At 37.1% G+C, this 15819-nt stretch overlaps 2 protein-coding genes across 11 annotated transcripts in view; one reads left to right on the top strand and one right to left on the bottom strand.

The window, feature by feature from the left end:
• Positions 1 to 15819, top strand: part of LOC131438203 (uncharacterized) — a 193665-nt gene that overhangs the window by 67277 nt on the left and 110569 nt on the right. The window lies entirely within an intron of this gene.
• The window catches only part of LOC131438204 (phospholipase A1), an 89877-nt gene that overhangs the window by 26826 nt on the left and 47232 nt on the right, over positions 1 to 15819 (bottom strand). The gene's annotated exons all lie outside the window — the stretch shown is intronic.

A 15819-nucleotide genomic window follows, 5' to 3' on the forward strand; every position in this document is an offset into this window, starting at 1 on the left:
TAGTTCATTTACCCAAAGTCTTGAATGGAAAGAATAGTAAATATTAAAAATCAGCTCTTGTGGATGGTCGAGTAGCCGAATGCATCATACTAACCATTTTACATTTTTCGGATTTCGGATTCAAAGCATTCATAACTTGAAAACACTCGATTTTACTCAATTCGATTAAACAATAATTTCACTTGTTTAGAAAACTTGACACATCACGTCGTCATGTCTGTTTAATCCTAAATTCCTTGTTTGTCAAAAGCTGGATGGGTGTTCGTCCCTTTCCCAAACTGCGCCCACCTGCCTACCAGAAACTTTTGACCAAGCTTCTCCTTCGAGCACGATCTAGCATAACAATTCTCGATTACATCTGCCACGCTCCGTTCGCCCACCAGTATTTCGTATTCCGCCCGCCATTGAGTCTAGCACTGGCATACTGGCAGAGCTTCATTCGCCTGGCGAGAAAATTGTTTACGGCCACGATGACATTTCCATTCCGGAACGGTAGTATCTCTCTTTTGGCGATGCAGAAAAAATGGCCGGAAAAACAAATGAGCACAGAATATAAATTCTTCATGTGCCAAACAGCTAAACAAACCGAATTAAAAAGCAGGGCATGAAAATATGGAACACAAAAGGCCGGGAAGCGACTCGAAACAGCAAAGCGGAACAAGCAGTTTTTTGGAGGTAAATGAAGTTGCAGGCATGTGTGCTGTTTCGAATGGTTTCACGTATATATCCTTTTGCCTTGTACCGACGTTCAAGTTTGATGTTATTTTTCCTTTCAAGTGTTTCTAACGGTTTCCACCAGCTGATTAGTCAGCAGGCATGCACTGCAGCCCTGGTTGGTCGGAGCAAGCGGAACCGAGCATACAGCGAACGGACGCCCGTTCCGGAAAAGCAGCTTTTCCGGAGGCTTGCATGCACACCTCCGGAGAGTACTACCGTGTAGCAAAATAAGGCACTAAGAGGTACAGACAGTGACGAGACTCTCGTGTGCAGTCTAACGATTTCCGATATGCAAATTAATTGTATTAAATCCGGCCACGGCTCGTTTCATGAGCTCGTGGGTGCTCGTGGCATTAAACTGTTTTTTCTCATGGTTACAAAATTCATTTGTCATTTGTTTAGTTTTCGCCACGAGCAAGCCAGCTGACACGGCCTACCATTGAGATTATGTTCTATTCTGCTTGCTCTAACTGCTCAGTTCGCGGTCTGTTGTCGGTAATACTTAAGTTATTTCCATGACTTTTCTAGGAATAGACCGAATTAATAGAGAAACAGATTCTTCATTTCAGTGAGGTATCAAAGCTTTCTGAATCAATGTCTTCATTTCGAATGAATCCAGTCATTTATCAAAGAGTTTTTTTTTCTGTTCCCCTCAGAGGAAGGATCCCAACAATTTATAACACTAATACCTAACGACGTTTTTCACATTAATAAAATCGTTGCAGCCAAGCATGCATCGTAAACTCTACCGCTCTCCAAGAAGGTGGCCAACACCAGCACTGAGCCAGCATACGAGTTCTGATACACTGCGCGAAGGAAATGATTCAATTAAGCTTAGATTTAGATCAGTGCTTTGTGCCAACGCCTAGTTTTTATTCCCTGTATGGGAACAGCAGCAACATCAACAACTACTACAACAGGAAAGGATAACATTTGCAATCACGCCACCACCTTCAACACCACCTGTTCGGTGCCCTGCTGCCATCCGACGTTCGAATAGCTACGACACGCGATGAAACATAGTGCAGACAGAGGGCGACTAAATGGGCAGATGCTATTTGTGTTCGTCAACCCTAGTTCGTTTAATTATTCTACTCAGCCGTCCCACTAACGAATGGACGCCATCGCCCACCATGGGTGGTTGTATCCATGGGAAAATTTGATTAAAGATCTCTTTCCGTTGTTCCTCACGTGTATGTGGACGCCAGATAGCCCGGTCAAGTCGTGACACACGCACAGCGACGGTCTAAATATCAGCTCCACCTTCTAATTTGCAACGAAAATCGGTGCAAACACGCCACTTTGGTCTGGGAAATTTCATTACTCCCAGCAGCAGTAAATGAACCGAAATGAAACTGGCTGTCATCGCGTGAATAATTTGAGATATGATTTGTGCAAAACGTGATTGAGCATGAACAGCATGATTCTGAATTTCAAGTTTGTTTTGTTGGTTAACTAGTTATAATAAACATTCGTTTTTTCGATCCTTCATTGCTTTCATTTCTTTTGTTTCCTTCGTCTCTTTTATTTCTCTTGTTTCTGTTGTCTCTTTCTTTTCTTTCGTTTCTTTCGTTTCTTTCGTTTCTTTCGTTTCTTTCGTTTCTTTCGTTTCTTTCGTTTCTTTCGTTTCTTTCGTTTCTTTCGTTTCTTTCGTTTCTTTCGTTTCTTTCGTTTCTTTCGTTTCTTTCGTTTCTTTCGTTTCTTTCGTTTCTTTCGTTTCTTTCGTTTCTTTCGTTTCTTTCGTTTCTTTCGTTTCCATTTTGATGATTTTGATCACGATTTCCGATATTCCCTGAATATCCTGATTTTCAACCCTAATCACCCTGTAATTCTGGAACCGAAAGTCCAGATAAAATATAAGAGTTTTGAAATGAACCATAAGACACTTCATTTTAAACTGAGTTTTTTTGGTTCCCTCTTCGAAATCGAATTTAATTCCATTTTTGAATATTTGATCACTATTCCCGGTATTGAAATATCGGAATCTGAAGTTGGATTCGGATGTAATTAAGTAACCACAGAACCATGCTTATGAAATAACAATGTCATGTCATGTGAATGTCTTTATTGCACTCAAATAAAAAATAACGAGAAATATATTGCGAATTGGTTCGAATATAATCCTAAACTTTTCTTCGAATACCACTTGTAGTATTTGGGACACTCTCTTGGCTATCCGATGTGGCCATTTTGTCTCACCATCTGTTCATTTCTGTCACATGTCGACTCGTTTTGCCACTCTTCTCCAACTTTTGTTTCACAACTGCTGAGTACTTCTAAATTTGGCGAAATTAAAAGTAGTTGGGCAGACTGATGTCCTTTTGGAAGACATTCAGTTAGTTGTCTCGTTGCAACAGCTAGCCAAACCAGGCCAAAACTTTACAGGGCAATTGCGAGGCTTAATGTACGGAAGGATATGTCTTTTCCTGATATTTCAGCATGCACATTTCGGAAACCATAGATTTGTTTATCACGAAAGCCTGCAAAAGCAGTTGCAAATACCTTGCCTTGGTGTCCGGGAAGCTGCCCGTAACCTATCTTCACGTACATTTCATCGTTCATGAGGATACAGTTTTCATTATTCGTAAGAACCTAACTGTACAACTTCCCTGGACGTCTCTTGACCACCTGATTGTGTTTTAGTGTCCAGATTGGCTGCATACTGGCAAAGAAATCTTTTGGACGGTCCTTTGCTTGTCTCTTGGCAATATTATAATCCGACAATTAGAACAGACACTTTAATCGTTCTCATAACCTTCATCTATAACTTTCATCTATAACTTTCATCTATAACTTTCGATAGTAAGTCTCTCAAAGAAATGTTTGAGAAGCGCTTTCACCAAATAAATACAACATTGATTTAAATAAGGCTTTTTCGCGTCAATATCTGGTTCACCCCTAAATACAAATATCTCAGGAAACACTTCATCAACACAGGAAATATTTCGTAGACTGTTTATTCTGTAAAATCAATTTTTGGTGATTCTACAGATCAAAGAATGCTTTTAGATCGAAGATGTCGTCAAAAGAAGAGCAAGTGCGAAAAGTAATGCCGTTTTCGTTTTTGAACATACACGCGGACGACTCTGACTCCGAGTCAAACGAACCGTGGTACGCTTCCTAAACAACAACTCATAAAAAAAAAAAATAACAAACTCGCATGGATGCGTGGTGCGACCCGAGAAAATTTTCAGAGCGAAACTACGCGATTGGAGTCCGATTTAGAGCGACCCCAGGTTGCTAAAACAAACATCTTAAAAGTTGTTTGGGCGACTCTGGATCAGCTTTCGGGCTGCTCTGATCAATAAACGAAAACGCTATAATTGTGTGCGGTCGCAGTGAAAATCCGGATCTGTCAGTAATAAAACTTGCTTGATTTTCCTGCAAGCACTGCCCATACTGTTCTGAAATTTTTTCGATACACGTTTGACAACAGCCAGGAAGGCTGGGAGCGGAACACTGATTCTACTGATATATCAGAACAAATAAACATTTGTTGACAATAGTACCTTAAGGCTGTGTGCTGCGATTAAATGTTATTTGCACTGAACAAAAACTAGAACTTTCGTGCATACTTTCAACCACCGGTAAGGTATGAAGCCGTTCAAAGTGAAAACTGTTCCTCACAATAAAGCTAAACATAATGTGGCGGCTAAAACTCGTGCTCGCAAATTGTATCGCAAATATTCGACGATATTTTCCTGTGTTATGGATGGACGATGAAACATATGTACTGGAAGACTTTAAGTAACTTCCTGGAATGTCATTTTGTACTGGCATGCAACGGAACGGCATAGAGGATCTATTTCAGGACGAAGAAAGTATCCCAAAAAAAATATTTAGTTCGGTAGACAATATGCAGCTGTGGTTGAGCAAGCCAAAACTTCATCACTACCGAAACAGTAAATAAGGAAATATACCGTGAGGAATGCCAGAAGACGCGATTGTTATTCATTCCTACGCAGCCATGACGATTCTTAGCTATTCTGATATTATTTGGCATCTTTTCACTTCATCAAAGATGTTTTGGAATGGTATAAAGCGAATGATGTCCATATCGTACCAAAATATGCTAATCCACCTACCCTAACTTCATTATAAACAGCAAACTATAACTATAGAAAATATTCGAAAATCTTGGAAATCGGTTGCAGATAAGTCTGCACAGACCCCGATGGCAGTAGTAAACTGTAAAGGTAGTAGTTTCTTCATGCAGCCTAATCCTAACCTGATTCGATGCCGTAAGCCTGCAAAATATAGTTATATAATGACCAAAACATGAATAGGACCAACCAAGCAAACACCTTCTGGAAAAGGTTAATTTGTCGTTTTTTAGCTCGTCTATCAACAACAGTCCATTTGCTTGATTTGCTCGTCCGTAACATGCCCGAAAAAAAGGTACCGCCTCCTCGGATTTGTAGCACTTTCCTCCGGTGGTCCCTTTGGTGAAATAAAGAAATCGTCACGAAAAGTTCGTGGAAAGCAATAATTGAAATGTCAAGCTTCACCACTATTTCACCACCTAAAACTACTCTAAGTGGAAGTTACCATGTCACATTTTGCTACTCAAGCTTCCCACTAAACATGTATTCAATTAGAAATTTAGTGCTCCACAATTTTTTTTAAAATGCTCTCAACTTTCCAGCTGGAAAATGTCACCCAATATTGAATACTTACTTTGGAACATGTGTCCTTGGATTGCTCATCTTTCCAGTTGCTCGATAGAAATTAGTTGTGTCATATTGAATGACACGGACTGTTTTTGCAAAGCAAGTAATCAGTACGCTTGCAAATACTCAATTATGCCAGAGATACTCCTGACTGGTGACTGTCAGCACTTCCTTCCGCACCTTGATGAAGCAGTCTCGTGGGAAAAGAAAAATGATGCCCCTGCTCTTGCCTTGCTTTTACCCTCGAAAAGAATGCTGTTTCCGTCTGGAATAGGCTTGCTACCATTAATCAGATTTTATCTTTTCCTCGGACAGTCGGGGTGACAAACAGAAAAAAATCGCTGCTCTTCCGGTAGTACAATTAATCGATCAATTAATGTATCTACTTTCAGTTCCCCTTACCCACTTCAAAGAAGGCCATACTCGCATTTGAGTTTCATATTTAAAATCAGTATAATGAGAAAAAGACGATTCAAATTTCATTCTTGAATTTTTTGATTTTTTGTGCTGCAAATCGCTGAATTTCTGTACCGTTTCACCAAAGTTTTTGTTTCGATGAGAATCGCAAAAAGAATGGAACCAAGAACAATCAATCGAACTGCCATATGGGTATCAAACGAGTGAAGTAAATAAACATTATTTCGATACTAAAAAAATCAAAAAAAGTATTGTTATCAAAGCAAAAAAAAAATTAGTTTAAAATAATTTAAATTCAATAAACCAATACCAAATAATTCGCTTCGATGGAACAGAGTCCGGACGACGCTTGTGAAGTCATTGCTGAGCTTGTGCAGTATTTTTTCCATCAAGAAGCAACGATAAATCAACTTAAGAAATTGTTTTGAATGTATTGTTTTGAAAATTAAAAAGCATGTTAACTTGAATGGCTGTAACTTTTTCTAATAAAATCTAAATTTTATGAAATTTCACATATAGTCTTCTAAAAATTTGGAACTTCACAAACGTCATATGGATATGATAATGATTGCGCCATCTGTGTGTCAAACACACGATTTATGTAATGATGTGTTAAGTTTTGATGAGGCAAAGACGAAACAAAACCAAAAAAATCAAAAACCGTCATGTGCGCTTGATACAAACCGATTACATGTAACCGAAATACAAGATGGCTGCTAGCTGAAATTTCTCGAACTCATCCCAAAAATTGATATTTTCTTCCAATGAAATAAACTCTTCTACCTTATGAGTGAAAGTGTGGCAGTTCAATTCGTATTCTCGTCATTCCGATTATGACTCTGACACTACCGACTCGCTTGTTTTAAACTCGAAATGAAAGAGAAAGTTTGACAAAAAATTTGCGCTAGCTTTATCGAAATATTAGAATACGAGTTATATTTGTTAACTGTGTTTAACTTTTAGTAAAATCAACTTCAAACAATCGAAAATTCCTTATTCTTCTCCTACAAAATATAATATTCCTCACAATAAATATTTCAATATCAAAACTTTTTTATCCCTCTATGGCCTAGGGTGACCTTTTTCAATATCAAAACTTACATTTAAAAGAATGGGGTTATTCGAACTGTTGACATGGGACCCCAACACTATTGCCAAAAACTCGGATCGAACGAGTACAAAAATGTTTTGTCCGATTCGCGCTTCGAAGACTTCCTTGGCTTAATCGGCTTCAGCTACCACGTTACGAAGATCGCTGTGTTCTCATCAACTTACCCACGCTGCAAAACCGGCGGATATTTCATCAACGACTTTTCGTTTTTGATTTGCTTAATAATAACATCGACTGCCCCACACTTCTGGCAAGGATTCATATCAATGTTCCGGGAAGATCTTTGCGAAGATTGGACTTCATACGACGATCAGCTCATCGCACACAGTATGGACAAAATAATCCAATGGATGTTTGCTGTAATCAATTCAATAGAGTTTATCATCTGTTTGATTTTACTATGAACAAAGACACATTTAAATCGAAAATATTGTTAAGTTAATGTTTTTAGACTAGATAGATAATAATAAGTCTGTGCGATAGTTTTTACTCTAATCGAAGACAAATAAATAATAATAATAATAAAAAAAAATCACTGCCAACATTTGTTTTGAATATTTAGTTTATTTTGATGTTTTGAATATTTAGTTTATTTTTTGGGAAAATAATTCTTAGAGAATTTGGGATGCCACGAAAAAAACCGTGTAGGTTTTTGGTGTTGTTGATGAAAAGTACTGATCACGTTCACCCAGCACTCCATGATCGAGAGTATTCTGCGTTTTCGTCGAATGCGAAGAAAAAGTAGCATTTCGATAAAGATGTCTCTCGTGCGAAGCTATATCACAAAAAGCCCAGAATCTATTTTACGGCATTATTAATCCGTAGAGTAGATTCTGTGTGCTGGCTTATGTGCACAGCCACCGAAAAAAATACTTTATGAAACAAGCATCCACAAAACTTCACATTTTGTCGTGAATACGACCTACTTTACTATGGGATGCCTTTTCAAAATTTACCCTCTGAGAGAGTGATAAGTTTTTGATCGTGAATATCTCTTGTTGTATCTAACGAATCAACATAATTTTTGAAACACGCCATCGGAAATATGATCACAATTTTATGATAAAATTATCAGTTGTGTGATCTCAAAAAATTCAAAATTAAACATTTCTGAAATGTTTGGTATAAACGAGTATCAAAGGGGATAATCCATAAGAAGCGTTTGCCTTGCTCGTATTTTTAAAGCTCATAACTCAGTGATCTGTGAAAGGATTTATATAATCTAACTACCAATAGAATCGAATTTTTTCAACATAAACGTGTATAGCAAAAGCATTGAAGTATTTCAATAGTACACTATTGAAAACCCTGTCTCATTTGACCCATGTCAACACCAGCCAATCAGAACGCGTTCTGAGGAAGAGAACAAAATATCTGCTACTGCACAACAAATCGTTCGAGAAAAATGTTCCGAAAAGTGGTGAATATCGTAGTGAGTTCCTCAATTTGGTCCTTCTGAATGCTAGAAACGAGTCCCTACAGCATATTGACAGTTTCTTTCAATAAATTATGCAAATCCGAAATGAAATAATCGATATTAAAATTCTGTATGCGGCTATTTTTATAGCCCGTAGGACCGCCCATTAGTGAAAAAGCTACAAACGAAATCAGGTAAAAAGAAAGCTCCTACCAAAAATTGGATCAGTTTGGATTCTATCGCCACTGCGAGCAGATGTATTGTGTGTCGTTTGCAAAGCTAGTTTCGCTTCCGACAAGAGCGATTACGTCACAGCTGCTAGTCGTTTGCATTGAGGAAAAACAACGAAAAGAGGACAACGGTAGGGAGCATTACACAAAATCAGCCGTTCTAATGACTCTAAAAGTTTTCTAAAGAACTATTAGGATTTCTTCTTCGCAAATCGAAGGTAAAAAACCTCCGTTTAGTGCGAATCTAGAACTGTTTGATTAGATTTGTGCACTTTTCGCTGTGTGAAATTCACAGTAATCGAGATCAAGTGAAGCGTTCTTTGTTTTTGCGAAAAATGGGAAAAAGAGGAATGCTTGCATAATTCTTACAATTGATCAACTAATCGGAAGTGTTGAGAACCATGTCAGTTATTTTCGTATTCACGACATCCAGTTATGTCTCTGATATTACCCACCCGCCTTTTTTGTATCAGCGAAACTTAATGACGAATATTCACTCAAAGAAATATCGCTAAAGAAATCATCCGAGAAGAGTCTCCGATGATATTTCGATGCTGAATTTCCACTACGCTTCAGTTCGACTCCGAAGTGATTCGTGCAAAATTTAATTATTATATTTTCGTCAATAAAAAAATTCTGTTGAATATATTCGCAACTAAGAAATAATGACTGCGATATTTTCGATGCATGTAGGGTGGTCAGTATGAACAACAATATATTTTTCACATTTCAAATAGTGATTATTGCGTTGAAAGGCTGTTTTTATTCCAGCTAGTTGATTACGCTGTACTATTTAGATTAAGCCCAATACTACGCTATATAGCATGAACCTGGATTATAGAAGTAACATGAGCGCGGTATTTTGCATGTCTCAAACACACAGCAGGTGCAGCGTTTGAATTGGCGTTGCGATAACCTGCGATCCTGTTACTTCTGCGTATGATATGATAAACCAAATTGAGTAATGTTTTTTAATCAGTTGCATAACATGCTTTGTGACTGGTATTTATTAATGTTTTTGTTATCATTATAACTATTATTAATCACAGAGCTGCTAAAAAAATTTCTGTTTGAAAATCATATCAGATAAATGCAATGTGCGAACTTATCATCTTTGCACAACTGATTTTTTGCCATGTGAGATCAGTTTCAGTGAGAATTGCGTTTTCAAAAAATCAGTAGTAAACTTTTCTTCAGTGAGTTTTCTTCAGTTAAAAATTTCAGTCGCGATTTTTCAAATTTAGAATTTTCCCAACACTTAACTCAGATAATCGATTGATATTTAATCGACTAGTTCGAAACTAATATTCGATTATTAAACTAAGCAAACAATTCGAAAAATCACATAATAATCGAACAATTAATGGAGTAATCCATATATAACCATGGTAATCGATTAGTTAACTCGATTATTGAATAATCGAATAATTCAGAAAATCTGATATCCCAAAGTGTCGGTTCGATACGCCTTGAAATGCGGAAATCTTATTTAAACCATGCACTTATGTATACCAAACTGTCGTCTCTTTTCAAGGAAGCAATGATAATTGAGAAATTTGACGTCTCTATTACGCACACCAATGATGTGTGCAGTGTTGGTGATTGCCGAAAATTTGACAGAAGCTGCTATATTGCTATCTATATTGTATACAACGTTTTCAATTCGGTAGAAGATGCTACAAGAACTCGAGTCTATCAATGCATGAACCTTGAGAGAATTTTGCTACATTTATTCGCTCCACATCATACTCTGAGTATCTCAAGCCCTTAAAAAAAATTTACAGTCTGATAATGATCATTGCTGTGTGGAATTTCTCAAGAGAGAATCGCAAGTTGACAATTATCGCAGAAAATCGAATCGATGATTCGACTTGATGATTCTCATACTAGGTTGCAATATTCCAAAACCATTGTGTGGAGCATTCACAGACATTTTCATAGACACAACTTATACAAAGGTTATATGCACATAGTTAGAATAAGCGGCAATAGTAAAATGATTCTATCGCAATTATCAACTGCCTGTATAGAATCGGATCGCGAAACGAGAATAAGCGACCGTTTGTTGCTTTAGAGAGGATTCCCAGAGCAGTGTGCTAACCTTTGATTCTCAGAAATGTCATCGAGAGAAATTCGCTCTCGCACTGGTGTCTATTCTATGTTAAATGAGCCATGCCAGGTTTTTGTTGTTGCGATGATTTCCGTTTGTCTTTGATGGCACTGATTCAATCGTTGAAGAGTTGCCAGTGAACGTTGTCTTCAATAATTGACACGATGCGGCTCGACAAAATTCACTGGGTATTTGCGAAATACTCACACTATCTTTAACCATGTAACCACTGAAAATACTCACACCAACAGATTCACGCGTGGATTGGACAATGGCATGAAAAACGGAGAAAGTTAAACATTGTCCGCGTATAATTGGCTTTCCGATCATCTCGAATCGATGCGTAGAAATAGTTTCAAACAGCAGGTGTAATGATATTGAAAATCTATTTACATTTTGTTGAGCTGTAGATGTTTAAAACCTGACTACTGTTTTGCTGTTTTATTTTCCGTACTTCGATTTTGCACCCCTATATAGAGAACAAAGATGTAGTCCTACTTCAAAATATGAAGAAACATGGAATGAAAACCCTTGAATCACAATGATCTACTCACACGAACTCATTTTTTTTTACTTATAAGCCATTTTTTGAGGTTTTGTAAAAGATATTAATTTCAGCGAGCCTAATCGAGCCAATAAAGTGGATGAAGAAGAAATTTGAGCTTCATACCCATTATTTAAATTATTTTTTCTATGGTTTTATGTTCAGTGTATAGATGTTCAGTGTACGGTTTCTCAGATTACCCATGAACGATTCCCTGCATCTGCTTCTACGAAATAATAAAATTAGCCATTTGAATAGCATTTAGAAAACGTGGTTTATGATCTTCCCCCAATTCAATCAATTAGTTTAATAAATGTAACACCGATAATTTGAAATGACATAGCCATAAAAAAGTCAAACAAAAACGCTTGACGTCACGTTCCGTTTCGTCGATGATGGAGATAATTCAAGTACGAAAGCAAAATCTCACCCCAACTTTGGAAGTACTCTCCAGCTACTCTTCATAGGGACCAATCAAAGCAACCGTCGCAGCAGACTGTAGACTAACGAACGACAAGGCAGTCTGAAGTACCTACATCGCCGCGAAAAACTTGCTCAAAAGCTCTCCGACCATCGCCCGACCTGACGTCGACGTTGTTGCCCGATGAGGTTTATTCAACTATTTGGAGCAGGTCAACGGCTTGACTGGCCCGGTTGAAGGGTTCTTTATGGGGTTATTTAAATTACCATTACCGTCTTCTTTGACGTCGCCAACACTGTCATCACTGGCCGGTAGGACCAGCGAGTTTAAGTTTGAGTAGTTTTTTTTTTGTAATACCTGATGGATTGGTTGACATTACCAGTATTTGGTATGCACCGTACAAAAGTCATGCATAGATTGCAGATAAGGATATTATTTAGGATTGAACACACGGATTTTCGTTTTCAGTCGTGCGAGTCGTGTTCTGTCACCGCCTTATATTTCAATATTATTGTACGGAAATTTAACTAAATATTTTCAAATGATGCTTTTTAATGTAAATAAAAGTTCGAATTAGTTTGCCTAAGCTGTTTCTCCGTAAAAAATTACAAAAAAGTGTTTTTGATTTAAATTATCCCTTACTCCCCTGGTCGGTGGATGCACTCAATTATTCCTAAAATATCGACAAAGGCATGGTTCAGTGGGCTGGATGTGAGTAGGGACTTCATTCTTGTGATATCCAGACGCATGTCCAATCACTACACGTTAGATGCACATCTCTTTCGAATTGGCCTTTAAGAGACTAGTCATCGTGTTTGTGGCGAAGGTTATCGCGATATTGATCATATCGTTTGGACATGCGTGGAGTATCGTGATGTCAGATCTCAACTAATAAATTCCTTCTATACATAAAACTTATTTATCATTTTATTATGTCCATTGGAGTCCCAATTTAATTTTTATTTTCTTTTAGACTCCTTCTTCTTCCATGAGTTTAACCAATAGCCAGCTATCTTATATTGAATAGAAGAGATGAACTGATACAAACAAACCTGAAGTAGGTAAAGGTTCATGTACAAAACAAATGTTTTTTTATTTAATGCTTGTTAAAAACAGTGTCAAGATTAACTAATGAATACTGACATACTAATATGATATTCGAAATGTATTAGGTTTAAAGTACTATGTATTGTGGATGCTACGGCAAAGAAAAACTTCTACGTAGAAAACATCTAAACGACACAAAATATTGTGTAACTTTCTATCTCTGTTGTCAAATGTCCCAGAGAACCGCATAGCTTTGAAAATTTGCATAACAAATCACATAACTATGAAAATCAATATTAACAAGCCGCACAAAAAGAGTCTTGAATGTAGATCTATTCCCGGCTATTGAATTTTATGCGAATATGACCTCCGGTTCCAGAATAACCAGATGAAATGTGCCTTAAAAGCACTTGGTTTTCTTAATAACCGAGTATTGTATTATGTTCGAATCTGACTACTGGTTCCGGAGTAACGGAGTATAATTTGCTAAATTATGGAGAAAAGATAACTCCATTTTCTCGGAAACCGCTTTCAGCAATTCTCACTTACTCAGATTTCAATGAGAGGTCTTACGGTCCATAACCGGCTATTGTATTTTTTACGGATCCCACTTCAGGTAAAATGGATCAGGATTTGCTAGCTCTAATGGCGTTTTGCATTGAAAAACAATGGTGTCATGGTTTGCTCTCGTTTTTGCTCTTTTGAGCAGAAATGCCAATGAAACACCGTCCAATAATTGCACTTCTGCTCGAAAGTGCAAAACCAGAGCAATCCACGCCACCAGTGTTTTTCAATGAAAAACGGCATAATGAATATGTAAGGTCTAATGATCTTATTACCTGCAATGTTTTTTTTTATCCGGATCAAACTTCTGACTCGGAAATAAGGAGGTGAATCGTGCAGAAAAATTGGATAAAGCGAGTGATGGGGCAATGTCTCGTAGCCTGCTTTTGAACTGTATCAAGAACCGACTTCCGATAGAATGTACTAAAGAATTGACGAACTAGAATGTGCAAAAGAATAAAAACCTAGCTTACGATTTTCTCGGACACCGCTGATTTTTGCCAATAGCCTACTCACTATTGTAAAATTGTATCCGGGTACGACTTCTGGCTCTAGAGTAACGAGGTAAAAATGAAAGAATAATGATAAAAATGGAAAAAAAGTTAACTCCATTTTATTCTGATCCGATTTTCGGTTCCGAACTATCAGGCTGAAAACTGCAAAAGAATGAAAATAAGTGCAGAGAGCTCTCTCGCACACCACTAATCAGTTGTTTGCAAACTTTGATTAAAATACAAGATCATAAGTCCACATAACCAGCTAAGAAACTGTATCCGGAACCGTCTTATGGACAAATGCAAATGAAAGGTCTTATGGTCCCACAACCTGTTATGATTTTGTTTTCAAATCCAATATCTGGTTCCGGATTGACGAGGTGCAATGGGCAAAACTATGAAAATAGGTACACTCGATTTTCGAACACTGTTATTCAAATTTAAGGTGTTATGATCACATGGCCTGCTGTGAAATTTTATCTGGATTTATCTTTCGGTTGCAAAAATGAAAGGTGAAGGGTGTCAAAGAATCAAACCGTCTTTTAAGGTAACGATGCCAAGACAGTAGAAAAATGTGCTAAATAGATCTTATCATTGATGATCAAACAAAAAAGCTATTACTTCACTAGTCTCCGGTTTCCAGTTTCGGAAGTACTGTAAACTCTAAAAAAACGGAACTTGCTTCAATTATTCTGGATTTGTTTAATCGATTTCCACAAACTAAAGGTCGTATGGTCTAATAAGTTGCTACGAGTTATAGATGGAAAGTCTGTAATATGAAACATATGATTTCAAACATGAATTTAAATTAATTAAGCAAAATACGTAAGAAAAAATCATAAAGACTGAGAAAAGTGAGTGAGATCCATTTTGGAATATATGACCACTATTTTCGGTGCTTCCGGAACCGGAGACCGGGAACCAGTCTCCAGTTTTGTTGCCTACTTATAATGACTATCGATTTGTGGTGTTTTGAGTCCAGTTTAGAAAAATTTTTGCGGTTTTTGTTTCACCGGTTTAAAGGACGGTGTACATTATTTAACACACTTTACCTTTTAACTCCAGAACCGGAAGTCGCATCCGGATGAAATTCAGGATTTTTTGTGACACCATGAGACCTTTCATTTAAATCTAAGTTTATAAAAATTGGCCGAGCGGGTTCCGAGAAAATCGATTGCACGTTTTTAGTTTTTTTTTTTTTTTTTTTTAATAACTATTTATTGGAATATGAGTTAAAATTAAATTATTAAGATTTAAATTGGGTGTTCAGCCACAAGTGGTGACTTTTCAGCCCTGTTATATATGTATGATTTGGTTATTACCATGAAGACATCATTTGCTTCCGCAATTCTGAGATTTTTGTGTAGGGAAAATTCTAAACCTACTTGTATTGTGTAATGGGGAAAAGGAACTTATATACTAACTTACTAACTAATACAGAGAGCGAATCGATTCAATTGAAGATTGCATCGATTTTTGTCGGAATTTGCTTATAATATTATGTGACATTACATCTAATGGTTCTATATTTGTGAGTCTGTGTAACTCATTTGTACTAAACCAGGGAGGACGCTTCAGAATCATTTTCAGAATTTTATTCTGAATCCTTTGAAGCGTTTTCTTCCTGGTGGAACAACAGCTTGACCAAATTGGTACCGCATAAAGCATGGCTGGTCTGAAAATTTGTTTATAAATTAACAATTTGTTTTTTAGACAGAGCTTAGAATTTCTGTTTATAAGAGGATATAAACATTTAATATATTTATTACACTTTGCCTGGATTCCTTCAATGTGATCCTTGAAAGTGAGTTTTTTGTCATACGTTAAACCTAAGTATTTAGCTTGATCAGACCATGTCAATTCCAAGCCATTCAATTTGAGAATGTGATTATTGTTTGGTTTTAGAAAAGAAGCTCTTGGCTTGTGAGGAAAGATAATTAATTGCGTTTTTGCTGCATTTGGTTTAATTTTCCATTTTGACAGATAATCACTGAAAATATTTAAACTTCTTTGTAGGCGACTGCAGATCACTCTTAGATTTCTACCTGTGGCTAACAGACTTGTGTCGTCACAGAAT

Source organism: Malaya genurostris, chromosome 3, assembly GCF_030247185.1.
Source record: "Malaya genurostris strain Urasoe2022 chromosome 3, Malgen_1.1, whole genome shotgun sequence".
In the NCBI taxonomy this organism is placed as follows: Eukaryota; Metazoa; Arthropoda; class Insecta; order Diptera; family Culicidae; genus Malaya; species Malaya genurostris.